This window comes from Parus major, chromosome 1 (genome assembly GCF_001522545.3).
Source record: "Parus major isolate Abel chromosome 1, Parus_major1.1, whole genome shotgun sequence".
Lineage (NCBI taxonomy): Eukaryota > Metazoa > Chordata > Aves > Passeriformes > Paridae > Parus > Parus major.
This window is the reverse complement of record NC_031768.1, coordinates 89,726,607-89,754,046: the sequence shown is the minus strand read 5'-3', so window position 1 is coordinate 89,754,046 and position 27,440 is coordinate 89,726,607. Positions and strand designations below refer to the sequence as shown.

Here is a 27,440-nt window from a genome sequence, read left to right as displayed (position 1 = left end):
GAACAGTTCTAGGCTGAGCTATTAGGATATCCTTGTCAGCATAAGGATTTCACCCTCATTACCTTTCTCATGTCCTTGGTACAGAGGGTTGAACCTGCACAGAGACATACAGAGATACAAAATAGGACACATGCCCAGATTCATGCAGGTCCTGACATACAAAAAGAAATATTTAGAGTCAGATACACAGACACTCACTTATGAAGTGATTCTGTGATCTTGCATGGACAAGCACAACAGTACATGGAGATAATGACACAAGCAGAGATCTTCTAGTGCTCTACAAGAAATCTGAAGTGTCATTGTCCCCTAAGGGAACCTAGAAAAAGCAGTATAGTGCATTAGTTTAGAAGCTGATGTTTCAGAAAATAAGGAAATAATTTTCAGCATCTGAGAGCATCAAACAGCAGCACATGGAGAAGTCAACATAGGAGCCACTGCTTCAGCTGTAGTTTTGGTGCAAGAAAAGGCCTCAGCAGGAACACCACATGCTGGCCACCATGTCTGCACACAGGTCACACCACTGGGAGATGCCTGCACTCAAGTGATTCCAAATCTTTTTTTGGAAGTTGTGTTTCTAGGTCATGTTTGCAAAAGGTAGCTCAACCACAAAGAACAGTTCCTTGAACAAAAGAAGAACATTTCTGAGTGGAAGCTGAACAGGTGGAGTTGACCACATCAGTCACAACAAGGGGCATGTGACCAATGTTCTCCTCTATCCTTATGCTTTTTGGGAGCTCATTTTTCCCCTTAGGGCTTTGTCTGATGCCAGGCAACACAACTCTGTAGTGAGGCCTCCACAGGCAGCCCAGAAACACAGCTCAGACTCTGCTCTGGGGTTTGGATCCTGGAGTGTTGTTTTTCGACAGTAGGGATGAGCCAGGTGACTCTGTATATAGGTAGTATAAATTCAGGATAAAAATGAAAAGGGAAGATGAAAGATGTTTAGGAGTGTAAGACATCCTGTTTAACCCATATGTGTTTATTTCCTTTACCCCTGTGTAATACTGGTTGGATGAGCTGTGGTAACATCCCCACCTGTATCACAGAGTGCACAGTGGTGAAAGCTGTGCCAAATATGCACATTTTTGGGAAAGTCAGCACAGAAGCTTCTGTATGCTAGCCACCTATGCATTCAAATCCTGGGAGCAATGAGACCAGGGACTGTACTTCATAGCTTTTCGGAAGCTGGGCAAAAAACTGTGACCTTGAATCCATGATGTTTGGAGAGGAGGCAGGGATTGACCTGCATCAGGAATTATGAGTTGCCTACAGCTTGGCTTAGCTAACATTTCCCACAACAGAGCAGAGGGAGGCACTTAAGCTTGTTTGAGATTGTTTGAGGAAGAGAGAGCATGTCTCCAGAGCTGTTTTTTATGGCATACATCTGAAAACAGTTTACATGTGGCTAGAAAGGAAGCCTCTTTGTTATTGTGGTTCAAATGACCTCTTAGTATCTAGCCTCTATTTTAAGCAGGTGATGCATGTACATTCTCATGCCAGTACACTTCAGCCTTTTAGCTGAAATAGTAGTTCCCTTTCATTGGGATTTACCCATCTGATATATTAATAGGCAGCAATCATATGCCCTCTTAACATTCCTTTTGCTAGGCTAAAAAAAGGAAAGACCATCTAGACTGCTACCATTACCTCTTTTTGTCCAGATCACTCTAGTGCCATTCTTTCCACTTGTTAGAAATTTCTCTCTCATTTTCCAGCTCTTTTGGCAGGTATTTTCCTCTTTCTCTGTATCAGAGATGCTTCTTTGTTTTGTCTCCTCAGCTAACATTTACATTTTTTCTCCAAGGTCATCAGTGAATGATGAAATTAGTTGGTGCCAAAACCAGGCAAAAGGAATTTCACTAGCAATTTCCCACAACTTTATGTTTCAGGATCTCTTCACCGAGCAATTTGTTACCCTCTTTTGAGTTCAAGTATGTATCCCTTCAGTCCCCTGCTTTCACAGCTTCTCAATCACCCTCTGTGAAACCTAGATTTATTTCATATACCACATAATCAGTGTTTCAAAAAATATTTATTCTCCTATGAAAATATAAAAATAATAAAAAAACCCCACATTTCATACAGCCACATTGAATTTTGTCTCATTATCTTTGCATTTCCATATTTTTGATTATTCCTATTTTGTTCTAGGATAAAAACAAAAGCTGTTCTAAACTCTTGGGTCTGTAAGTAACAGCCTCCCTTTTTTGTTCCTTAATTAAGTTTAGGTTAAATTATTGATACTAGGCAACTGTCTGGTCCCCATCCAACCTCCATCTGCACAGGTTGATTGTATATCAGTGCTATTGGATTTACCACTTGATCTATCTCCAGGAACCTTCTGATCTGAATAAACCTTGCAAATTTTGCCTTGACCTCTGATGAGATTGTTTGTGTTTCCAGAAACTTTTAACCATCAACTTGTAATCCCATTCTTCTGCACTATCTTTTCAGCAAAATTAAGCAAAATTTCTGTTTTCTGAAGCATGCCTTGTTGATCTTATCTGCACTGCACAGAGGTCTGATGCCTTGTCTGTTATTTTTTACCTCCACAAAGAACTTCATTCAGCAGCTCTGCCAGGTATATCTCACCTGGATTTCTGCTGACTGACGTGTCTTTTTCTCTAAACTTTGTGACCTCTGCAATGTAAATTTCTTTGCTGACCACTCCCATTTTTCACTGAGGAATTTTTTTCTCCAGTCAGCCACATTTTCTACACAGTCTCCTCCTGCTCTTTGTTTGGGAAAGTAAGTTAGCTATTGCTATAGTGAGCCTGAATGCCTTCCACATATAAATACTTAAGAATTTTAACTCAAATTGCTTCATAATTTCAGTCTTATAACTTCTCGGACCATTAATGTTTGGAGGCTGAAAAATCTTAGCTGTGGCCCCACGATATTTACTCTTCCATTTAATTGAAACAGAATCAGCCTGTGCACAGTCAAGGTTAAAAGTTATCTTCTGCCACATTGTTCTGCAATGTCTCACTGGCTGTCAAGACCAGGTCAAACATAACAGCAGCTGTGGTTAGTTTGCTGCCTCTTTAGTGAAGAAATGTCAGGCAGTGCATCCTAGAAATCCAAGGCCCAGCCTATGTTAGTAGCAATTATTTCTCCATGTATAAAGTTTAAACTTGTAGTAATGGCAATCCCTGGTTCTGCATATCATTCTAAAAACATATGAGACCATCATCAATACCCAGACACAACCTTGGACAACTGCAGAGAACTACAGCTGTCTTTCCTCAAGGTGATTTGAACCCAAACAAAATCTGTTTTGTCACCTCTGCTCCTGCTTTTGCCTTCACACTCAACAATATCATGCACAGGCAATACTACCACACGCTCCACTGGTCTTTGCTCTTCTGAGCAGCACAAATCTTTCAGTCCCAGAGGTCCAGCCATGCCAGCTGTCCATCCAGCCCCTGAAAGTCCTGGCATACTCAGTCTGCATATTGCTCATGAGGTCCTTGTCTTGGCATTCAGGCACTTCCGTTGTTTCTCCTGGTTTCCCATATACACTGGTTATATAATCTGGATAGAGTATTGGTTTCCTGCTCAAATTAGTATTATACTCCTGCTCTCATATGTTCCTTAAGTCATCATTGTATCTTAATCACTATGCTCCTCCCTTCAACTAAACATCTAAAGCCAGGATGGAAACCACACAGGTCCCAGCTAAAAAGCCTGGACAAAATGCCAAGCTCTCCTCCTTACGTCTTAGTCTAAAGCCTGTCCCGGGTGTCTCGCTCCCGGTAGGCTGTGCTCTTCCACATGCACACTTGAGCTGCCAAGGAGGGTCCTCTTTCTCTGGATGACTTCAAAGAGAAAACACATGGCTGGCAGGAGTTCCCAAAGAATCTGTAATGTCTGGGCCATGGATTTGCCCTTCTTCTCTTAGGACATGGTTCACCGAGGTATGTAAAGTGCCTTGAGCAGTGTCTGCAGTCATCCTTCCATTTCAGTGGGAATCTAGGTCCCTCATTTGTCTCAACATGAAAGGAATCACCAGGTTATTCTCTTTTCCTGACAAATGTCTTTTCAATTCCAGATCCCCTTTGTAACAGGATTTGTCTTAAAGTGTTCCCACTCACATAGATCTATTTTTCCTGATGCTCCTGCTGGTCTCTATAACTTCATTTTGTCTCTTCCCCTTGCCCTTTGCAGTGCTTTCTGCAGCCCCTTCTTCTTTCCAAGTTTTTGAACTCATGCTTCCCTGGCATCTGACCTCAAGTCATCCCTATATCTTCTTTTAATTTCCTTCTAGATTCAGTTTTGCTCTCCTTGCTGCTGTTCCAGAAGCTTTTTCTTGAACTCCAAATGAATCAGTTGCAGGGAATAACTTGTAGGGAGGAACTTGCATGTGCCTGATTAAGTGCTCTGTTTGCTCAGAAGGTATGGTAGGGATAACTTGAGTGCATTCCTCTCTACACTGAAAACCTGAAATCCCAAAAAGAGATCTGAGATTTCAGCAGCACAGAAATTGTAATCCTAATTTAGATTTACCCAGATCCCAGCTCTGAAGTGGCCTACTGATTAAAAGCAGCAAAGGCCAGAACATAGAACAGCCTTTACTTCAAGGCAGCAATTACAAGTTTGAATTGAGAATCTATTTCCAGGAGGAAGGCAGCTACTACTGCTTGCATCGTACATCACAGGGACAGAGGTTAAATAACCAGCTTCTTGTTGCTGACAGAAGCCAGATCCAGACACCTCTGTTGCCTGCCCCTTGGCACCAGGTAAGAGCTGCCAGGAAGGTGGGGAGCTCAGTGAATCTGCCTCCATTGTAGGTATCTCAGCCTAACTGTGCTGCATTAGACAACACAGGTGGAGGCAGAAATGATGGGCATATCTTCAGCATTGTCGTCCAAGTGTTTGAGCCTCCCATCAGAGCCACAGTCCTGCCCTCAGCTTGGGTACAGCCCTGTTCAGCACAGCACCATTGGGTAGCATTCCTTGGGTGGTAAATGTGTGTTTCCTCCACAAAGTTTCCATCCCAGAGAGATAGGGTTGTGTTGTCAAAGGTGAGTGACATGATGCTCCCTCTCGCTGGGCCGAGGAGCAAATTTTCACAGCACAGCAAAGGACATTGTTGTCACGGGACCATCTCCCCTCGCCTCCTGTCGGCCTTGCTCAAGGTCATGCTGCATGGCAGCAACAGGAATAGAGCTTGTGAATTCCAGCTCCTTATCCTACTTGACCCAGAGCCAGGCTGAGCTGGGAAAAAGCAATATCCGTCCAAGCGCAGCGGCGGTGCCCGGGTGTTGTTGCGCAGCTCGGAACAGGTTAACACTCGCACTGAAACCCCCACCGTGCGCACAATAGGCAGTGAGAGGTGCCAGCTCTGGAAGCTGGAGACCTGGGGACACGCTGTGCTGGAAGCACTGGGGCCCCATCCAGCTGCACCAGCACTCACTCCCTCACCCGTGGGACTGCGAGTTCCTCCCTGGGAAAGCAGCAACGCCCAGCTGACTGCACTCCAGCCCTGGCAGGAAAACGCCGATTTTACGGACAATGCCCAGATGGGGTGATTAAGCCTGTTCAGCAATGCATGGTCCCACGGGTGAGCGGTGTGCACACCTCGGAGCACACCTGCACTCCGGGATGCTTTTTGTGCTTCTTTTTCACTGTGTTCTGTGCGTTAGGGATGCTTCTTCCTAGAGAGGCAAGGGAGTAGCAGCGTGTTTCCTCCATTACCCACCAAGCAGCTTCAGCTCTGGCCCCAGAGGCCTCCTGGAGGAGGATGTGGGTTTGCTTACCCTCAGCGAGAGCTATCAAATCTGTTAGCGTGGACCTTGGAGAGCCTGAAGGATTTGGGCACCCAACCACTAGGGAGTCAAATGTGCTACTTTGACTTCAGTGGAAAAGGTCACGCATCACAGGCTACTGCCAGCTAATGAGAAATGAGTCTGGACAATTAATCAATACACAATCTCCTCTGCTAATCATATTGATGGAAGATGAGCTCCATCCCCCAGGAAGGGCAAAGGCCATTGAGCTAAGCCATTTAGCAGCATTTATTTATATCTGTGGTAGTTCAATAATTTGAGTCTTGCCCAATAGCATCAGGCCCCTGAGGGCTGGGTAGTATTGTCCAGCTGGAAAAAAATCCACAACACAACAGGTATCACTTAACAGAAAAATAGCCTTTTAATGGAAATGAACACCTTTAAGGGAAAATACATTCCTTTTCTCTACATTTCAACCACACATGTACATACAAAAGAAATTCTGAAATATTCCATGTAAATGGTCATAAAAATATTTTCTAGGGGGAATACTTAAAAGATACTTGTCAAAGATACTTGTTAAAATACTTGTCAGGGTCTCAGGACATATATTACTCTCAGTTGCACCAGAATGCCTTTCTGTAGAAGCCTACCTATTGTTCTAAAATATAATTTGTCCCCCACTCATTCATCCTGAAACCATGCCTTTCCTCTGGCAAGCACAACCCATTTTGTAAGAATGTTGGGCTCTTAGGAAAGGTGAGTTCTCACTTGTGTAACTAAAGCCTGTGTTGAAACACACACACACACACACCAAGGGACAAAGATGATGTCATGGCACAGCTGTTTCTGCGACACAGCTGGCTTCCCGGCCTCCCGATACAAATCCTGCTCTTTCTGAGCTGCAGCGAAGCGGGAGGTAAAGCTGTCAGTTGGAAGTTGCAGATTGTCCTTGCCTGGTGTGTGGTGCTTAGGCTGTCCCTGCAAAAGCTAACAGAGCCCTTCCGCTGCGCTACGTAAACTGTGGAGAAAGGCACTGGTGCTCCCAAAGAAGCTGTTTACTTACACAGTTGCCTGCTGGTACTTATTTACAGAGTACTACTGACAGCCACCAAATCTGCTTGTATAGCTCTGGAGACAGTTCAAACTCTCTGTTCCCAGAAAAGTGATTAATGGTGTATGGAGAGAAGTTGGGACTGAGGATAAAACCGAGCTTTCAAAACAAGAGCCTCTGATCTCAAACTGAACAAACATTTCCCCTTGCCTGTGTCAGCTAGTTTGATTTCCAACAAAAGAGCAGATTGCTTGGGAAACCACAGTCATGCCAATGAATTACTTTCCTAGTAGCCAGAGAGAACTCTCTCAAGCACCCTGTCCGGCTCTCTCAAATCAGGTTGAAGGCAGAGCTTCCACTGCAAGCAGCTAGTGCAAATGAAGTTCAGAGGTGGGTGTCCCAGCTCAGACCTTGTAAGGAACAAGACAAAACTCTTCAGAGCCCCACCTCCTTACTAACCCTTACTTATAAATAGCCATAGGGCCAGCTTGTACTCAGAAGATGCACTCAGTCCTGCCTGCAGCAGATCCAAACATGAAGGCATCAAGCGAACAGTTAACTTATTCTTTGAAAGGATTACAGAAGCCAGAGCAGTATTTTCTCACTGTTTGAAAGCATCTCTGAACAGGAAAGAATTAATGGCATTGGCAACGAGGTGCTCCACACAAACAGGTCTGTGGCAGCAGCACAGAGAGGACTGCGACAGCAGCAGCCCAAGGCACAGCGTCTGCACAGCCTGGTCAGACAAGGCCAGCTTTCCCCTGTGGCCCATCCACAGAATGTATGAAATGTGCTGGGTGATTATTAGCGGCTCTGAAAGGCCGTGGGTTTCAGCCTGCATGTACAGAACACACGTGCAAGTACGGACTCATGCATGTGCACACACGCACACCATCGTTCAGGTGCTCACGCTGCGGAAAGCGCATCCAGCCCGAAGCCGCTGCCTCAGGCTCTGCCAGTAACTGATGGGATCTTGCTGAAAAGTGCTCTAAAGCACAGGTTTAACTCTGTGTGAGCCTCTTCCAGCTGAGCCCGCAGAGAACGCCGCTATTGTGAGGGCCAGAGCCCTCCTGCCATGCCAGCACACGCAAAGGCTGACGTTTCGTAAGCTGCCTGCCATCGGGAGGACAAAGTCCCGTTGAGTGGGCATTGGCTCTGCCTTCCCTTGCAGATAGCAAGGGATCAGCTGAACTCGAGTTTGGCAGCCTCCCACGGTATGGCACAGGGCTAGCCAAGCATGTGAGGCAAAGCCATTATCAGTGCCCTGCTCCTAACAAAGTGAAGACATTCTCTTTCATCTCAAACTAATATTTGTCCCTGTTCTTTCCAAGCAGAGGAAAAAAGAGGCGTGCTGTGCCAGATCCCCTGCTGTGATACGTATCTCCTAATCTCTGGCTTGTATGGTTACAGGGAGGCTGCCGGCATGGGAAAACACTCAAACATCCGAATACAGGATAACATCCTGAAATCAAGGTGTAAAGCAGAAACAATAAATAAAGGTTCTTTGGGAAGGAGGGAAGACAAAATTACTTAATTCCATGTGTTTTCCCACCACAATGACTAAGGAAGCTAAGGTTTACAGAGGCAAGTGAAGAAGGCTGGTCCAGTCCCTTTTAGGAGACAGAAGGTGCTGACTGCCCAAATTCCACATCCTGCTATCTCCTCAGCTGACTTTATCACCAGAAGAAAGAAAGATGAAGTTCTAGGATTTTTCTCAGCACTTTAGTCCTAATTTAGGGCACAGACTAAGGCAGCCTCATGAGTTAGCCAAGATACTGAGCACTGAAGAAACTTCTTTCTGCAGAGAGTAATCCTAATTCTGCATTACCTTTGTGTATTTTCTTTATAACTTGAACCTATCTATGAACTAGATTCACTTACATTTCTACTTAAAAATAATCCACCTGTAAACACTGACTTAGAGCTAAGCTGAACCTAAGTGATGTGACATGAGACACCCTGCTCCTGCTAAGATGCTGAATATTTTACACAGAGCTGTTCTGGGAAGCTGCTTGCATGTCTATTGGCCGTGATGCAGTGGAGATGCTGAGTGTCCACAAAGCGCTGAGCTGCGAGGTCCTGGTTCTAGGCAGGCAAAACAGGATGCCTGGTTACAGAGGGATGTCTGTTCCTCTGCAAAGGTTAGACCAAGACTCTAATAAGCAGGGAGGCAGGGGAGAGACACAGCTCAGGGCATCACTGAGAACTAGTTCAGAATGATCTGAGGATGACCAGACTGCTCTCATATCTTCAATTATGAGAGGTCTCAAGAAATCCCAACGGAGAAGGCACTAGAGAGGATTTTGCTGTGTGCTTGCAGCTCCCTGAGTCAGTCAATTTTGGAAACAGAGGACTAACATTAATTTAGCACATTTTTCAGTTAGCTCTTGTCCAGAACCAGCTGATGACACCTGACCTCTGAACCACTCAGAGAGGCAGAGAAGAAAAAGAGAGGAAAGCTTTTGTATGGCTCATGCCAGCAGTAAACATACAGAAGTGGAAAACAGGTGGATTACAGATACCAAGAGGTAGGCTTCAAATCAGCCTCAGGTCTTTTGCACCTATGTCTCCCCAGTACTGGAGCTATTTCACATCCAGCCAATTCAGAGCACAGGCAAGGTGTGCTTTGCCCCTACTCTCTGTGGAAGGATGTGCCCTTGCTTGCTTCAGGAGGGAATGAAGGAGTGCAGTGAGCCTGAAGCAGGCCAGACTTTCAGCTGTACCTTTTATTCATGTCCAGGCTTTCCCCAGTCTTTGCAGATATGGGCCCCTTCATACCATCTCCCTGTGTTACTGTCTGGAGGAGGGGATGGGGAGCAGAGTGAAGGAGAGCTGGTATTAAAATGGACCACACAGCCCTGGAGCACAAGGTGTCCTTTAGTCAACAGCTTTCCTTTCCCTTAGCAGCCCACTGAGTTTTTGCAGGTTACTACAGACCTCTGACACAGCACCTGCACCCCGGAAGCAAAGGCAGTGCTTGGCTGAGTGACTCTGGAGGTGTGAGCAGGTGCCTGGTCAAAGGGATACATCAGGAATGCAGAGATATCCAGCACCATGCAGGGGATGAGGCCCAGCATCACAGCCAAGAGGTTACAGGGCAGGCTGGGCAGGTGTGTGCAGCCTGTGGGGTCATGGGTGAGGGAGGTGACCACAGCACAGCACTGCTGTGGGGTGTGATACATGACAGGGAGTGGGACAGGCCCTCACATCCAGCTGTGGCACACCTCACATCAGCAGACCTGCAAAACACAGCTAGCCAGCTTTGGAGCACATGCATATTTCTTGACTGCTCAGTCTATTCCAGGCACTCCTTCTGCATCCAGGGGACAAGGGTCACTGCAGTCCTTTCACAGGGTGCCAGTGAAGCAGTAGGGAAAGAGCCAAGGTAAACCCTTGAAGAAAAGCAAGAGCCACCACAAACACAACTGACTGAGCCCAGCAGGAGCAGGCGTGTGCTCTGTGTTGTCCCTTCAAACAACATTCAGAGAAGCAGTATTATAAGCCAGTGGCTGCCTCCCACGAGGCAGGAGTCCTGGCTGCCATGGCCAGCCCTGCCAGTCGCTTTGCTTTTCGGCTTTGCCTAAGCCACACGACCTCTATGTTTCTCTTTCTCTGCTATTACAGCATGTGGCAAAGCACAGGGACTCCTTCCAAAACCTTTGCCCTCTTTGAGAGGGCAGCAAAGGACCAACTCAGCTTGGCACTGGCCAGCAAACACAGGGATAGCAAAATGCCTGCATCAAGTATAGAGGCTGCCTTCAGAAGTGCTTGGAGCAGTGATCCTCAGGAATTAAATCCCCAGGGAAACAGCCACTCTTGCCCATCTATTTACTTCCAGCCACAGGGCTCTGCCTCCACAGGGCCACTATGCTGACTGGTGAAAGGCAGAGACTTGAGCACATGGTACCTGGACATTAGGGGCACAAGCCAAACATCTAAGATACACCTGAGTCTCATGGCCTGACTCACTCCCCTGCCAGTATTTCAGTTCCTATCCCTCAGCCAAGATCCTCCTGCAGCCAGTGGATCCTCATCTGCTGGGGTCTCAGCCCATGAACCCCTTTAACCACAGCACATGTCCTTCATGGGCCTCCCATGTTTGCCAGGCTGAGCAGCCACAGGGGAGAGACCCTTTCCCCTCTGTGTGAGAGAAAAGGCTTCAGAAAGCCTTCACAGCAGTGACACCAGTCCAGCTCTCTTCTATCCCCTCCCAGAGCTGAGATGGTGGGCTATTTCAGCTAAGGGGACCCTTCCCTGGGTGGCTGGCATCTGGGGATCTCACATCTAAGTCTTCATTTTTTCCTGTGTGTCAGTCAAGTGAAACTAATCACAGATGCTTTTTAAAGTAGTAGATGCTATCTCACCAGAGACTGTCTCCTTAATTGTGTTGCTGGTTGACAGCCTGCCAGGGCCTCTGCACCTCGTCCAGGAGTTAATATTTTATCTAGAAGTTCAAGGGAAGCTCACTGGAAATTGTGCTAGCCTTGAAATGCCAAAGGTAACTTGCAAATATTTCCTTCCGGACCCTGAAATGTTGCTAGTAGAAACGTATTTTCTGAAAGAAGATGGCTCCAGACCTAGGCTAACAGCTGGGGAGATTATTCATGGAAATCAGTGCCCTGAGGCTCTGTATCACTTTCATCTGTCTTTCCAAAACCCCCCACCTTTATGGAGACCAAATGCATCACTCTTCCAGGGAGGTGAAATGAGAGCAGCTCTCCAGCAGAGGAAAATGTGCTCATCCTGAAAAGGTTTCTTTGTTCTCATTGCACGGGATCGTTTTTCTACTGTGCAGCAGATTTATGTGAGGAACAGCAGTGGCAGAGGGCATAATGACTCCATTTTGTTTAATAATTAACTCACATGGTCTCCGGGTGCCACGCGTTCCAGCAGACGCTGCAAGGCAGTCAGGCTGTGCCAGGGAGAGAGCAAAGCAGCAGGTGGGCAATAAGGAATAACCCATTTCTCCTCCTGCTCACTGATGTTGTACCCTGAGCACTTCTGGGGTCTTCTTACCTGAAGTGTGCTGTCCCAACAGCTCTTAGAGCTCTGCAGGCTCAGAGGATTTTACCAAAACAACTGATACTGCGGCAAATTTTTTCGATGGGGAACATGTAGCAACTATTTCAAAGAGCAAAGCCAAACTACGCAGCAAGAGTGAATGGAAGCCAAAATTCATCTCATTGCATTTTTCAGGTGCCATCAAGAAGTTCTGTCTTTCAACTCATCACTGCTCGGTTTGCAAATGGCCAGGAAATGCTTTACAGTGAAAAGATACATGCTTCAGGAGAATTTGCTGGAAACTTTTCACCAAACTTTTCTCAAATTTATTGCCAGCTCCTCAGAACCAGATAATTTTTGGAGAAAATATGTTTTCAAAGAACTTGCCAGTTTGAAATACTACTGAGGGAATCCCTTTTCTCGGTATCATAACATTTAGACATTTTTTTAAAAGAAAAAAATTTCACTACAGATATAAAATACTTGGTTGTTAAAAGCCAGAAGGCTAGATATAGTAAAATGGTTCTAAAAAGACCATTTTAAGATTAGTGAAATAAAATATTTCAAAAAGGCCTTCCTTTCCCCTAGCAAAATATCAGTTGTTTGAAAGGTTAGAGATTTTAACTTTTTCTCCAAATATAAGATAGGCCTCTTTCCACAGTATCTCAAACCTTTGGGAAATGAGAAATCCATTTCCTGCTCAGATTGACTTTTAGGAAAGCAGAAAACAATAAAGTAGAATGGAATTTGGCTGGGAAAAAGCCCACAAAAATCTCAACCAGAATCCTTTCCTTGAGTGAAAACAACCCTAACATTTTGAGAGACACTTGCAGTCAAAGCTGAGGCAGCTGTAGTTTTAGCAGCACTTCCCTTCCTGACCAAACGCCTGAGATGCCATCAAGTCCACATTGCCTGGGACCTGAATTCTGTTCCTATATCTCTGTCTATTTTAAGGCATATCCCATACATGGTCCTTTCAGCTCCTCACAGTCAGGAATGTGGCTCTTCCTGGAAACCACCTGCTCAGGGAGACAGCTGGGCTTTTAGTGAGTGTGAGATCTACGCTGCAGCCCCTCCCGGGTGGGTTGAGGTGTCTTCCTCACAGGGTTTCACATCCTCAGCACTCAGTACAGAGCAAAAATGTGGGAGGCACTTTGGTTTACACAATTACAACTTATTACCAGCCCTCAGGCATCAGATCATGGTTCAGGTACAACCTGACACCCACATTCTCCCCACCTGCCTGACACGAGCTTCCTTTGCAGGCCTCCTCTGCCCTCTGCACTCATCAGGCCGTGAGTCCTGCTGATAGCTGGGGCCAGGTGACTGCTGCTCCATGTCCTGTGGAGGCTGCCAGCCAAGCTTTGTCACCCTGCCTCTCCAGTGGTCTGAAATGACCTTCAAGAGACTGGCTGCAAGGTGAAAGTACACTAGCAGGTTGAAGCTGGTCATTCAACATCCAGGGATTAGAGCAAATCGGCAAACAAAGCTGGTTTGATTTGTCTGCAAGACATCCTTGTCTAAAAGTCAGGTCTGTAAGCCCCAAAGCAGAAGCTAAGAAGAGCCAAGGGCCAAGGTAACCCAAGTTCAGAGGACTGGAGGACTATCTACTGGGCTGCCTGGAACAAGGATAAGAACAGGTAAGAAGTGGGAGAATAGTGTTGCAGACCATGTCTAACTGGGTACTAAAGTGTGAATGACAGTCAATGCCCTATCTTCTCTCCTACAGTCAGTCCCACAGAAATTCTTTATGATGGCATCATCCTTGGTTCAAAGAGGGAGAGAAAAAGTCCAAACCACCTTGGTAATGGACAAGTTCCAGAAAAGATCCTTGAAAATCCTCCCCCAGCTGAATGTTCTAGTGGTTCCTGAGAGCCTTAATACAGATTTTATCTGCCCTGTGACTGCTGAATTGTATCATGTTCTTTTATTTACCTGCTGAGTACCTCAAGAACAGACTGCACATTGGCACCCCAAGATCATCAGGTGGTTGCTTAATTTCTTCAGAGGAGGGTTGAGTGATCTGGGAAGAGGAAAGTATGGAGGATCTCAAAAGACCTCCACTCCCTGCTTTTTGGTTTAGCAGCACCACATGCCTCCTGCAATGCCAGGTCTGTAAAGGTGGTGCCCAAGCTCAGGGCATAGTGAGGAATTATAGCTAAAGTTCTCCCTCTTCAGTCCTTGAACATGCAAAGGGTGGCTCCACAATTCCTCCCAGGGCCATCCAGCTCAATGATGTGTGACTAACACTTTCATTGACCAAAGACCAACCACTTCCCTCATGTGACCTTACATAACTGTTCATCTATTTCGTTAATGAATGGAGCTTGAGAAAATTTCCATTGCCCAAAGCCCTTAGGGGAAAATGCGTGAGCACCGTCTCCACCTTTTGTGTGCTGATGTGAGATTTTCCTATGGATTAACAGAGTACAGTAGCATTATTTTTTGGTTGCTGTCATTGGTAACTGAAATGGTAAGCTGTCAGGTGCCAAGGGGGTGGGAAAAAAAAAAGTCTCTGCCTGAGCCAGAGGAAACAGGAGACTCCCCCTGCCAGGAGGAGCAACAGGGATGTCATTGCATCACCAGTGTGGTCAGGGACTGTACCTATTCCCAGGCAAAAGCTGCTCTGTTTACTCAGCCCTGAGCTGAGCCAAAACACCTCCCAGCTTCTCCTCACTCCCTGCACAGATCCAGCACTGCCAACCTGCTGGTATCCTAGGGCCCAGACCCAGTCCTGGGGCTGGAAAACAGCTCTCTCTGGCCTGCCGTGGTCAGGATGGAGCAGTCGGATGCTGGGTTGCAGCAGAGAGGGGTGATATGCTCCTCTCAGCTATATTGGCACGTCAGAGGTACCCACCCCTGCATCTACAGCAGGTAGGAAAGGGAAGAAATATGGGAATACCCCAGTATTTCTAAAAGCCCCTACCAATGCTTCAGATTTTACCATTGTTACCACTTCACTGTGGAGCTGCCCAAGACAGAAATTATTTCTATCGTAAAAGTCCTTCTGCCAGTGGAAGACTGGGTATGGGAGAGCTCAACACCTCAATGTCATGCAAAGGTGCTTGCAAGTGCTAGAGGCACACTACTTTCAGAAATAAGATTCATGTTGTTCTCTGAGGATGTACTTTGGAACCAAGGAATATTTTGGATGTGCAGTCTGGGATCCCCATGGTGTGGGCTATAAATCTCATGGATTAGGAATGTTGCTGAAGCTAAGAAGATAGCTAGGTTGAACAAGACATGACTGGACAACCATGATGGATGGAAGTGGCAGCACTGAAATAATGGAGGATGCTCCTTTTTCAGTTTATGGGGAGAAAATGCAAATGTTGTTCAGGCTTCTGTAATGCCTGGTCCAAGTGCAATGATAAGTAAATATTTAACTGCAGAAAGAACATTCCCTTCCAGAGACTTAAGCAGCCAAGTTAATCAGTTCCAGACTATATTCAAGTCATGGGTGTCAAGAGGACAATACAAGTTCAAAAACCTCGAGGATGTTCAAAGTCTGCTATGACACCTCAGCAGTTGCCATGTCTTCCCTGAGATGCTATAAAGGAGGATATTTTCACCTGCTGAGAAAGCAGGATGATGAACTCACTTAAAGACAAGCTTCATAGGATGGGGGAAGAACTGAAGATGTGGCAGACAGGAGTTTGAAGAGCTGCTTGTTGCATCCAGATGGTGCTTCAGAAACTTGGGAGATAAGGCTGCTGCAGCAGCTGGACTGGGAAAGCCCTCAGGCGGGTCTGGAGACATTCCCTGCCCTGGCAGCCCATGGGATGTTCACCATCAGGGCTGATGACAGAAGTTGCCACTGGTAGAAGTTCTCAAGCTTTGGAAAGTGCTCAGTTTCTGCCAGACCCTTCTCTTACACAACATATTTCCAGTTGTTCTTTTATCCAAGGATAGTTTGTCCTCATCTGTCTCTCCCTTACAAAGCCAGTCTGTTCCCTTCAGAGATTATACAGAGAAGGTTGTCAGTACTCATGTGCCTAATAAAACAAGTTCCTACAGATTTGATGTAGTTCATATTTTCGTATATTGTCTGTAGGGCTTGCACTGCACTCCTGGAGCATTGGAAAGGGGCTTGGCTTTCAGCACATTTTCTCCCACCAGTATGAGCAGTTGATGAGCTGGGATCTTGGCTGCTCTTGGCTGCTAATTCACCTCTGGCTCCTGCTGCTGCTTTGGAGTTGAGACACCTCTCTGTGGAGGAAAAAACACTTCAAGAATATATTTCTCTTTACATCCATCTGTCCTCTGATGTCTTCCCCACAAAACCCCCTGAGGTTCAAGGCACATATTTTCAATCCCCTGCTCCAGACACTATTCTCTAGAGCCTATTTTGCTTTAAAGGGCCTCATTTAAATTGGGAGGAGGAAGGAGGGAAGGGATTCAATGTCCATTTGGATGACTGAACATTTCTTAAGTGCTTCAGCCAAAGCACTCAACATTTACTATTTGGGGTGTTTTTTTGTTAGCAGTCAAGAGTCAAGTATTTTATCATGAAATTTCACTCTTTGTGTATTATTCAAAGCTCAACTCCTAGAGAAATGACAAATCAGAATAATGGTAAACTGAATTCTGGCTACAAAATAAAAAAGCATAAGTCCGTGTTGCTATTTCTCACTTTGGATTTAAATCCTCTGGACTGAACAGCCCTTACCAGGCACTGTGTAAAGTTTTTTCCTAAAATAAGATGACAGGGGTCAGGGGCCCAAGCTAAGCTGATTAGCACAGCTAAAGCCATATCACATTGCTACAGTGGGGTCATATGATTGATCATTGGGATAAATATTTAGGAAGCTTCCCAAGGGAAGGGGAATAGATGGGACTGGCCATGGAAACCAGGCAAAATGGACAACTGGATTGCAGTAACGATGGGTCTGATACCATTCACCCAACATAACACAGATCACAAAAGTAGGGGTAGCTCTGCCGTGGGCATTACCTCTGCCGTCAGCTTCCCCTTTGAACATGTGCTCTGCTCCACAGGACTCCACATCACCTTCACTGACCGGCAGGATTTTCAGCAGGAGGGACAGAGATGTCGCTCTGCAGTCACACACCCCCATCCTGCCAGGCTTCTCTGGCTCAGGCTGCTCGTGCTCCCCTTTCCCCACAGCCAGGGCCAGCACAGTGCCCACTGTGGAAGGGCAGTGTGCTCACCAGCAGCACAAGGGCACAAGGGACTCTCTGTGAGGGGCACGTGGACTAGGAAGTTTTAAAGGGGCTCTGAGAATCCCCAGACCATGACAGTGTGTGAGCAGCGTGTGGAGGAGAGCGTGGGGGGCTCCCCTCAGCCCCCGGGTCCTCCTCTAGGGCCAAGTTGTGCCCCTTGTTGTGCCAGGGCTCTGCTAGGATGGTGCTGACTGGCCTCAGGGACCAGAGAGGCCTCTGGGACCCTTCTGTCTACCATAAATGATGGGCAGCATCCTGGCCTGAGCCCAGGCCTTCATGAGCACAGCCAGGGCCTGGCTCAGCCATCAACCCACTCACCAAGAGGCACCCAGAGCCCTGACATGAAGTTTCCTGAGCTCCCTCCATAACTCACAGTAACCAAAAAGGTCACTGGGAGGGCTGAAGGGCAGGAGGGAGGGAGGTACTGCCCCTGTGACCACCTCACAGCATTGCTGCAGCCCTCAGGGAGGCTTCTTTGTTCTGCTGAGACCTGGGTACCTAAAAGCCACAGGAGCAAAGGCAAGGCACAGGAATTTAGAAGGATAAACATGAAGACAAGGAGGTTGTGGGCAATGGAAAGTGAGCACACACTCATTGTTTTTGTTTTCCAGACATCTAGTGCTTTTACAACACCTTTCCCCCATCAAACTTAAAAAAAGAAGCCACCAGAAGTTAACCTTCTCCTCTAACCCCAGTTTTACCAGCTCTCATTTCTTCACTGTTTGCCTTTCCTGCCTTGTTGCAGACTGAGGTTGTTTGCCAGAAAATAAGACAAAGGCTTGTTGCTGCCAGAATCTGCCCTTCCAACAACAAGGAATAGCAGTAAGTGAGCAAGTAGGAACACACAGAGCTGTACAGAGAGCAGAAGTGAATGGCTCCTATTATTTTGGTAAGTTGCTGTTGACTTTGAGGCAGGACTCTCAGGGAAAGGTAACAGCTGGTGTTAGACAAATGATACAGCTAGAAAAAACAGAAGAGCTTTTAGACACACAAATCCTTCTTCTGAGCTGAAGCAAAAGGCTGTAAACGTCAGCCTAAGCACAGATTTGAAAAGTTTCCTCTAAGTGTCTCTCTTTGGGGAAAAAGGAGGCTTCACAGGGAAAGAACTTGCCTTTCTTCAGGGAGCAAAATGGACTGGATCTTCAATCAGAGCTCTTCTGCATTGGGATGGTGCTTCCCCACCTGTAGAAACCATGGCTGTTGCTGAATCCACCAAACAAAACCTGTTATGCTACTGTACTCCCAGTACTTGTGAAGCATTGGCAGATGCTCTGCCCCACTGCATCGCTGCACACGAGCAGTTTGCAAGTGCCTCTCAGACACAGACTTGTGAAGTTGAGCTGCAATTTACGCTGGCCCCAGAGATTTTAGGCCAGACTATGCAATCGCTTAATTCAGTCTTTGGTGCAAATATTCATTGTATTTTACAAAAAAAGAGAAAAGAGCAGCATGTAGGGAGAAGCACCAGGATTGAGCAGAGCTCAGGAACTTTATTAGAACTAGAAGAAGCAGGTGAATTAGAGGAGGCTGAAAATGCTTTTGAGCTGAGACATGATGATGGTCAACGAAGCAAGCTATGCTCTGCCAGGTTGCAGGGTCAAGCAGCAGTAGTATATTAACTAATGATGTCAAAATGGCCAAAGGACTGGTCTCAGGTACAGCAGACATTTCTGGGATCTGTACATCTGCTTGGTTTGAACTGCAGCACCATTTGTCCTTGGGCACATGCCTTGGCTTTGATATAACACAGTGGGGTTCACACAGGAGGCTGCACTCGAGTATAATCATGTTGCATGTCATGGGAGAAAGCCACCAGCCTGTGGGTGGCAAACTCTGTCCCTGGGATTGGTGCTCAGCCACACAATTTTCCTATTGCGCAGCATGGACCCTTTCTGACTTGCTGTCTCAGACCTGCCTCACCCTCTGCCTTCCTTCTGTCATGAAACTCTAGAGATGCTTCTCCAGCAAGAACATTATTTTGTACAGGGCTGATCCACCCTGCTATCAACAAGCAGGTGTCTTGGATAGTAACAAAAGAACCAGCATCAATAATGGAGAGGGGAGAGAGAGATAGAGGTGCAATGAAGTGGAGAGAGGGAAGCCAATCAACCTAATGAAATAAAGTACAAGGTTAGTGAAGAGCTATTTATAGACTCCAACTGGTTCAGCCTCATGCACTTAGAGGCTGGTTCAAACTGGCTCCTTAACAGCAGTAATAATCATTACCGAAAAGAAAAAGAAAAAAAAAGTGAAAGCTTGGAAAATTCACTGCCGGAGGTAAAGCTTTAGAGCTGGGTCTGGCTAGAGTCAGAAGTAACTGCATTACTGAGAGATTGAAAGGTTAATAGGAAACCAGCTGACACTGAAAGGGAACAATTAGAGAGGTTAAGGGGCTTAATATTAGATTAATGGTTGCCTGGAGGAGCAAAAGCAGAGATTTCAGGAAAATGGGAGAATGGTGTGCAGAAAACTGTTTGTTTCACGGATGAAGAGCCCCAGGTCTGCTCTTGCCACTCCCTGGATAAACTGGAAAAGGTGGCTCTTCTATTCCTCGTCTGTCTTGCTCAGTCTCCTGTTTTCATCTTTCTCCCTCCTCTCCTATTTGTCTCTTGAAGTGTCTTTTGGTGTGTTCTCCCCAATACAAGCACTGTCTGTGGTCCTATCATAGTGTTTTCCTTGTGATCCTCCTCTGTCCTCACACTGTCTCCATAATAAAATAATGTTTACTCTTCTCATGGCCCTTCATTCCTCCCAGTGTGCTGCTCTCTGGAGGCAGTGGGTCTCCAGAGCCTGGAGGCTCTCTGGGGTAGTGGGAATGGACACTTTTATCTGCACTGCCTGTAGCCAGGACTCAACACTTCATAAGAGAGAAAAAAAAAAATAAAGGTTGACGAAGATCAGACAACATATCTGTTCCCCAGCACATTCTCCACAACTAGATGGATAATAATGAGACTGGTCAGGTCCCTGACTACATAAGATAAGCTGTTCTCCCTTCACCCACATTATGAGATGAGTAGCAAAAGATTTGGGGTGGACTCATTGCATCTGTCCAGTGCAGACTCTGAAGCTGAAACATTTCCTGTCCCATTTCCCCATGGCCACTGCAGGGACACAGCCAGTTCCCTGAGAGTCCCTGTACCTCAATGCCACGAGAGTTTTGTTACAAAACACCACCAGCTGCTGCTTAGGACTATACTGGGAGCACTGAACTCCCTGCACCACCCTGAGGGACTCCTGAGACCCAAGGAGAGATTCTTCCCTCCTCCACCTTCAGTGGCTGCTGCACTCAAGAACCTTCCCAAATGCCTGGCCCTTGATGGCTGCTTCTGTAGTCAAACAAGTGCAAGCTGGCTGGATCCATTTTAATCTTACACTGCTTCCCAGAGTATAGCCTCCCCTTTGAAGATCTCCGCTGCAAGTTTAGAGTGCAATGCTCTCAACACTTCCTTCTAGGGCTGTAAAAGCCAGGCTGGCACTCCAACACTTTGCAGGCACCTGACAGAAAAGCTTACTCATTTGTGATAATGACAGAAAATGTCCCCGCTTAGAGAAGTTATGGTCATTCATGGGATATTAGCCCCAAAGACTTAAAATGCAGTGTTCTGGCTTAATGCAAACCTCTCAAGGTCACCCATGGGGTCCTGAGGAGGAGAAAAGACCAAGGAAGCTCTGACTGGCATCAGAAGGTAATGTAAGCTGTTTGCTTCTTATATCCATGACAGCTGAGCACTGATTTCTACTTGCCGGCTGGGACACTGCTAATCAACAGAAAGACCAGAAAGATGACTAGAGAAGCATTCACTTGAGGATTCATCATGGGGATGTGTTTACCCTCAGGTCTTTCTTTCAAGCAGCCTTTTCTGCTTAAAAGAAATGAGCCTGAAGGGACAGGTCCTCCCTGTCACCTTCCCATTCTACATAGGAGCACTTCCCAGACCTAAAATAAACCTACTCTATGAGCCTGGCCAGCCACATCCCTGGAGCTGCATGTCTGCTTCAAAAGATCTGATATGCTCTGAGTACTGGCCTCTGCCAGAGCCTGGGGGTGCCCATCACCTGCAGCCTGAAATGCCCCAGAGTTCAAAGCAGATTTCAGCTAAGGTTCCTGAAGTACTGTACAAACAGCCATTAATCCTCAAACCATCCCTGGGAGCCAGACCTGTAATTATTTAGCTCTCCATTTATCTCTGGAACTCTCTGTGCCCGTTCTCCCAGCCTGGGGGTGAAGAGAGGTAAAACAATACCTACCATTTCATAACAAACTGCAAATTAAATCGACTGCAGCTCAGCCGTTAAGGGAAATGTTACCTTTTCCATAATCACCTCCTGCAGGCAAGTGCAACAGCTATTCTTTGACAGCTAGGTAAACTTTGACCAAAAAAATGACAAGCTCTGAGTGAGACAGTCAACAAGTGGCAAAAGATTTCCAAGAGCAGAAATCAGGAATCCCATCTCTTGGTTTCTTGATTTATCAACTGAATTGTCTTTGCTCCACCCCTCACTCCCCTTAAAGGTGACTGCCGAAGAAAAAGAAATGCCACCTATGCCCTTTATGTGACTTTCTAATAGATTAAGGAGCCTGTAGGATTTCAGTCCAATGGAAAAAGATTAAGCGTTTTTCCACTTGTTTTCTTACATTAGAAATGCAGGTCTTCTGGAGCCAAGAAGTCTCCAGTCTGTCTACATCATGACAAAACTAGGACCAAACAAAGACAAGAGGGCAAGAACGGGGTGGAGAAGGGGAGAGGGGAGAGGAGATGGAGCCAAACTCACAACGTGCTGTTTGCAAGCAACAACTGCATAAACACAGTAACAAAACGGCGCACAAAATATCAGTAAGAAATTATGTGCTATTCAAGAGTTGATTTTCCTGCAGCTCCAGCCAGGGTGTGAGAATCCACAGAGGTCAAACTCTGAGTACCCCAGGAGATCTGCAGAGCAAGAGGAAAATAGAAAGAGATCCTCATACTTTTTTTTTTTTTTTCCTTCTCAAACAGAAGCCTTAAGTGGCCTGATATCTCAAAGAAGACAGACCCAGCATACAGGAATGAGGAGAACTGGGTAGTAAAAGCAGACCAATGGCTGTCCTTTCTCTGCCTCCCGTGTTGGCCAGATTCATGCAGAGGAATCCCTGGAGAGGAGATGTTGAAGGGAAGGATCATGGGGATGGGTGGAGCAAACCAGTAAAACAAAAGGCAATTACAAAGTAAAGCGGAGATGGAGAAAGCGACAGAAGGACAGGGCTGGAGCAAATGTCAGCACACAAAGGAAATGGTCCCACTTCAGTCCAAAAACCAGAAAGGTCACTCAGATGGTGTCAAAGGGACAAAGCTGTCCTTTCTCTGCCCTCTTCCTGCAGCTCCATCCCCTACCTGTTCCAGGGAGGCAGCAAGATCCCTGCTCTGGTCTAAGCCCAGAAGGCAGTAAAGGAAAATTTCAGTCAGTTCCAGCTGCACCTGTTTAAACTACCTCTGTGGCTGGGAAGTTTAATTAGAGCTAGTCTGCAATATTCAGGCTTTGCACTGCTTTAATAGCCTGGGATCAAAACCTGTATGACCAGAGGATGGAGTGAAGTGCAGTGAGGGGTGGGAGGGGGGGTACAGAGGATGTTGCAGCTGTATTGAGAGAAGTGCAGTTGCACAGGTCCTGTCTAGATGTGGCTGAGGAGTACACAGATCACGTTTGCACAAGGGCATTTGGTTGCAAGCCACTGAGTACTTCAAGGACTAAAATTCAATTCAGTAAGGAGAAACCTTTCCTCAGGAAGTGTTTTTCCAATTCTTTGCAAGTAGCTCCTCCAGAAACCTCCAAGCACAGAGCATTAAATAATCATCTGTTAAAATTACCTCCCTCCACTGCAACTACCTGCCAGCAATGCTTTGTTGCTAGCTCTAAGTATCCTGAAATCCAGAAGTCCAAGAACTTCCTGCAGTAACCAAGTGTAAATCTTGTGTCAGGAAGCAGGTAAATACACTCCAAACTGGTGCCTTGAGCTATAAAGACAGTTTCCCCATTCAAGGAAACTGGAAGGGATTGTGATGAGCTCTTTGTCAAATGCCACAGCAGCCAAGCAATTGCTGATCTTAGAGCGGTGCCTGCTGGCCAATCATATCAGAAGCACTTGGAAATTTTTCCACAGGGGACAAAGTTGCAGTCAAGTTCAGGAAGACATTTCTAGAGAAGAGGTGCATGTCCAGCTCTGCTGTGCTTCTGCCAGAATTCTGCCATCCAAGTTCTCACCTGCTGCAAACAAGCTCTCCTAATTTTGTGAATCAGTCTGCTATTTACTTCTATCAGATCTCCAGCCCCACACTGTTGCTTGTCTTTACTCATGAAGGTTTTATTATTTTCAAGCCAATCACAAGGTAATTGATGACTAGATTATTTTGGTACAATTGTTGTTGTCTTGACAATGCAATTCCATGAAAAGTTAAACCTCTCAAGAGTATCATCCCAACAAGATCCTTAACCTGTTTCATGTTGGATGCTGAGACATTTCACATCACTTAGAGCTTTTGAAAAGTCTGACATTTTACATACCTTTGCCATATAGAAACATGCTCAAAACAGCAACAATGCCACTTGTGCAGGCTGGGTGGAACAGCTGCCAAAGCCACTGTTTTGTTACTGTCCTTATGACACGCTGGGCAAAGAAATGATGTTATGGGTGAAACAGCTCTGATCACAGAGGCATTGTCTTGCATCTTGCATGCCTACAAATAGAAAAATACAAAGAAAGATGAAATTACAATGATATAATTCTCTCCAGAGATACAATGTAGCACTCTTATGCCACCATAACACATGTATAACACGGTATTAAACTGGAATTAATCTTCAGCCTGAGGATCTGGAGACAATTTAGATATGAACAAAAAAAAAAAAAAATAGGTAATGTATCTTGTAATTCCTGAACTTGAGGGAAATAGAGTTCCATCAGAGGGTTGGAATTATGTCCCCCCAAGCCCACAGTTCTTTTAGGTAATGACACACACCTCTCCATACACAAACACACATGGACACAGAGCTCTACTCTTAAGGCAGGAGTTTAAAACGTCTAAGACTGGTAATGGCAGAGGGTTGCATCCATCTTCATGGGTCTTCCAGGGGCTGAGACAGCACAGCAAACTCTCTCTCTTGGACCCATGTTTTCTCACTGATGGCAGGTGGGGCAGCCTCAGGTAGAGATTTCCCATTACTCACATTTGTTTGCTGTTTTGCTGCACTTGAACTGGCAGTGTCATGTTTTACATCCTCAACATGAGCAGGCAGATGGAGGTGGGAGGTGGGCAGGCAGACAAAAACAACAATAAGGTTGCTAAATGCCTTTCTGAAGAACTGGATATTATCTGTACATCTGTTTGAGCTCCCCCATGCTGTACATAAACCAAAACATTCAGCTGAATATGTATTTAAGGTAAACACCGGCCAAATGTCTGTGTAAAACTGGCAACTGCACAGATTTGACCTGTCCTACTTTCTCAGAAAGGACCCTCTCCCCACATCCTCTCCAGCTTGGGAGATGGCCAGATGCTATGATGTGAGCATTATAACTCAAAAACATCTGAAATAAAGTGAATTAAAAAGCACATCTCAGGTTATGGACAAAAGACTGTGGGCTACACAAAGTTAATGCAAAAAAATCAAATTAAATGTCGAAGCAGATAATTTTTCTACCAACAACAACAATCTGCTGAGAATAAAAGTCTATTTTCAGAACTGGGGAGAATAAGGGAAGACTGCAGAAAATACTGGATTCAGCAATCTCTAGTCTTTCAGTGTTTGACTTTGCCGCTACAATGAACTTCTGTCCTAATTTATTTGGTTTCAGAAAAATGGAACTGAAAAACAACCAGATGAGAAACAATTATTAATGTGGAGCACATTACTAGTGATTACAATACTCCAAATCACTGTATGCATGTTACCACTGTGACACCATAGTGATTAGAAAAAGCATATTATGAGTTCTGGTTAATATACTCCAGAGTTGACCAGAGGACTTTCATATTTAATCAGTGCTGTTCAGCAAAATTCATGATTCAGAGCCATGGTGGAGCCTGAGAACTGTAGTCTGGCTGCATTCCACACAGTTATTTACTTGGAGATTTTGTAAGAGTGGTCCCAAATCAGGTATTTTTTCCCATGACCTTATTGCCTGCTAGGCTGGCCACAGGAACCAACCAGGTCCACACCACTGGAAGACAGTGCAACTTTTCTCAGGACCCTGGCATGCTTCAGAGTAGATCTAAAGGGAGATGTGATCTGCAGCATCCCTGAGTCACAACATCTTTTCACAGGGAACAAGATCCCACCTCCATGGGCTGGCTCTCAACCACAAAGGCCTTCAACCTCAAGGTCCCACAGCCAGTTCCTTATGCTTTTCTTATTAAACCCAAGCTTTGGCCCATCCTGCCTGCTGGCTTTGCATTACCCAAAATCCTAATGGTATTGGTGAGATCATTTCCCCAAGGGTCCAGGCCCCTTGTTCAGATGTCCTAAAGATATGTTAAAATATTGAATGTCTTCACCAATTTCTAATTTCTTTAGGGAAAAAAATCAAACAACTAACTATGTATTGGCTCTTGAAAACATCTACAGCTAACCATACCACATGGCAAATCACCCCCACACTCACCAAATGATCATTGAGTAAATGGGCAGCAACCTGCCTCCTACAGCTCTTAATGCAAAACAGCTAATTAATAGGCTATTAATCTCAAGGATCCTTTTTCTCTCCCTCTGAATCAATGGCCTTCCTTGGGAAGCTTCACACTCCACACAGCAGAGGGAAGCTGGGAGTCATTTCCTACACTGCTGGGTCTACTCTGCTGCCCCACCAGAGCAATGTCACTCAGACACACAGAGTTCAGGCTGCCATTCTGGCACTTAGAGTCTCTTGCCTTTTTTTTCCAAGTGTTGTGTCTCTGAGACAATCCTCTGGCTTAAATGAGACACCATCACCATCAAGGTGATTAGTTTAGTTAAATGAGTTGCTTAGTTTAGCTTAACATTTACTTAAAAAGGAGAATTTGCAACTGGAAGTGAAATGTCTAAAAATGTAATTCTCAACCAGACCTAGAGGAAAATGCTGATGTCAATGGCAAGGCATGACTCTGTTGTCAGGACTGCAAGACACAGCTTACTGCAGTACAAGGCCAGTCATTTCAAAAGGTTATTCTGGAATTAATTTATCTTGTAGCCTTAAAATAGTCTGTTTTGTAGTACTCTTCACAGAATTTCTGGACCTTCTTTGCACTTAGCCCCACCAATCACTGATTGTTCCGGTCACTTACATTCCATCTTCCTGGTCCAACTCTACACCCTCCTATCCCCTCTCTTCCCCAGGAAGCAAACAAGGACCCAAACTGCATACTTGAAGCACACCCAGTGAAAAGGAATGGTAAACAAATATAACTGAAACTTATAGAAGAGGAAAATAACTTCTAAATTGAAAAGAAACTTGCAATTTATAAGGCTAGGAATGATTTTTTTATTTTTTCATCATTTTTTTCAGGTGGAGAGGCTCAGCTGCTAGATAAAATTGATAAGCTTTGTGACCCACAAGCCTATCTTCAGATAACCAACAGGGATGGAGAAACAGCTGCATTTTACCCAAGTTTTATATTTTATTATATTTATTTTATTATATATATTATATTTATTTTTATTTATTATATTTATATTTGGGTCATATAAAACTTCACAGATAAGAAACTTAAATGTGTCCTTGAGCAGAGGATACACTGATTTCTCCCATGACTGCACTTTTTAAGCCACACTGGCCAACATGATGCCCCAAAATCAACCCTACTCATCAACTTTTAAGGAGGAAAATTCCCTTGAGGTCATGACTAAGGCAAAGTTTTTCAGAATTCTGCTACATGTTCATTTGGGTCCCTAGAAATGTTTCGTGTCCTTGTACCTGCCCCACAGTTCAAATTGCACTCAGAAAAGGTTGAGCAGACACACTCACCTCACCTTTTTGCTCTGGGTGTCCCTAAATTGCGCTGCTCCTGCTTGAAGAGGACTGCAAACCTGTGTTCCAGCAGCAGCATGATGCCACACAGGGTTTGTGTGTCACCTTCTTGCACTCTGCCAGGCACAATCAGTCCCTGGTTTTAAGGCACAGATACAAGTCTGTTCATCATAAGGCAACCGTGCTGCCAGCAGGTGTTCCTGCTGTCCCGAGCTTTTGCTGCAGTCCTGCTCCTGGAAGCCAATCCTCTCATATGAAGCTATTTCTTGGGCACTGATGAAGGCTGTCTCAACTCAAGGACTGCTTTCACACTGGAATCTGTTAGAGATTGCTCCCAACAGTTGCACAGCCAATGCTATTAAGTGGAAGACACAACTTTTCAACCAGCACAGTGTGTTTGCAAGCAACTGAAAGTTGGGCATGTCAGCACAACACAAAGCTGCCTGCACAACTGTGGGTCGAGTTTCGTGACTAAAATCCACACTTT

General features: G+C 45.6%; 1 long non-coding RNA gene across 1 annotated transcript; it reads left to right on the top strand.

The window, feature by feature from the left end:
- The first annotated feature begins 10,685 nt into the window (after positions 1-10,685).
- On the top strand, positions 10,686-15,803 carry LOC107202012. The gene is made up of 2 exons (XR_001520526.2): positions 10,686-13,427; positions 13,517-15,803. It is a non-coding gene; the product is annotated as an uncharacterized LOC107202012 (long non-coding RNA).
- Positions 15,804-27,440: the final 11,637 nt, after the last annotated feature.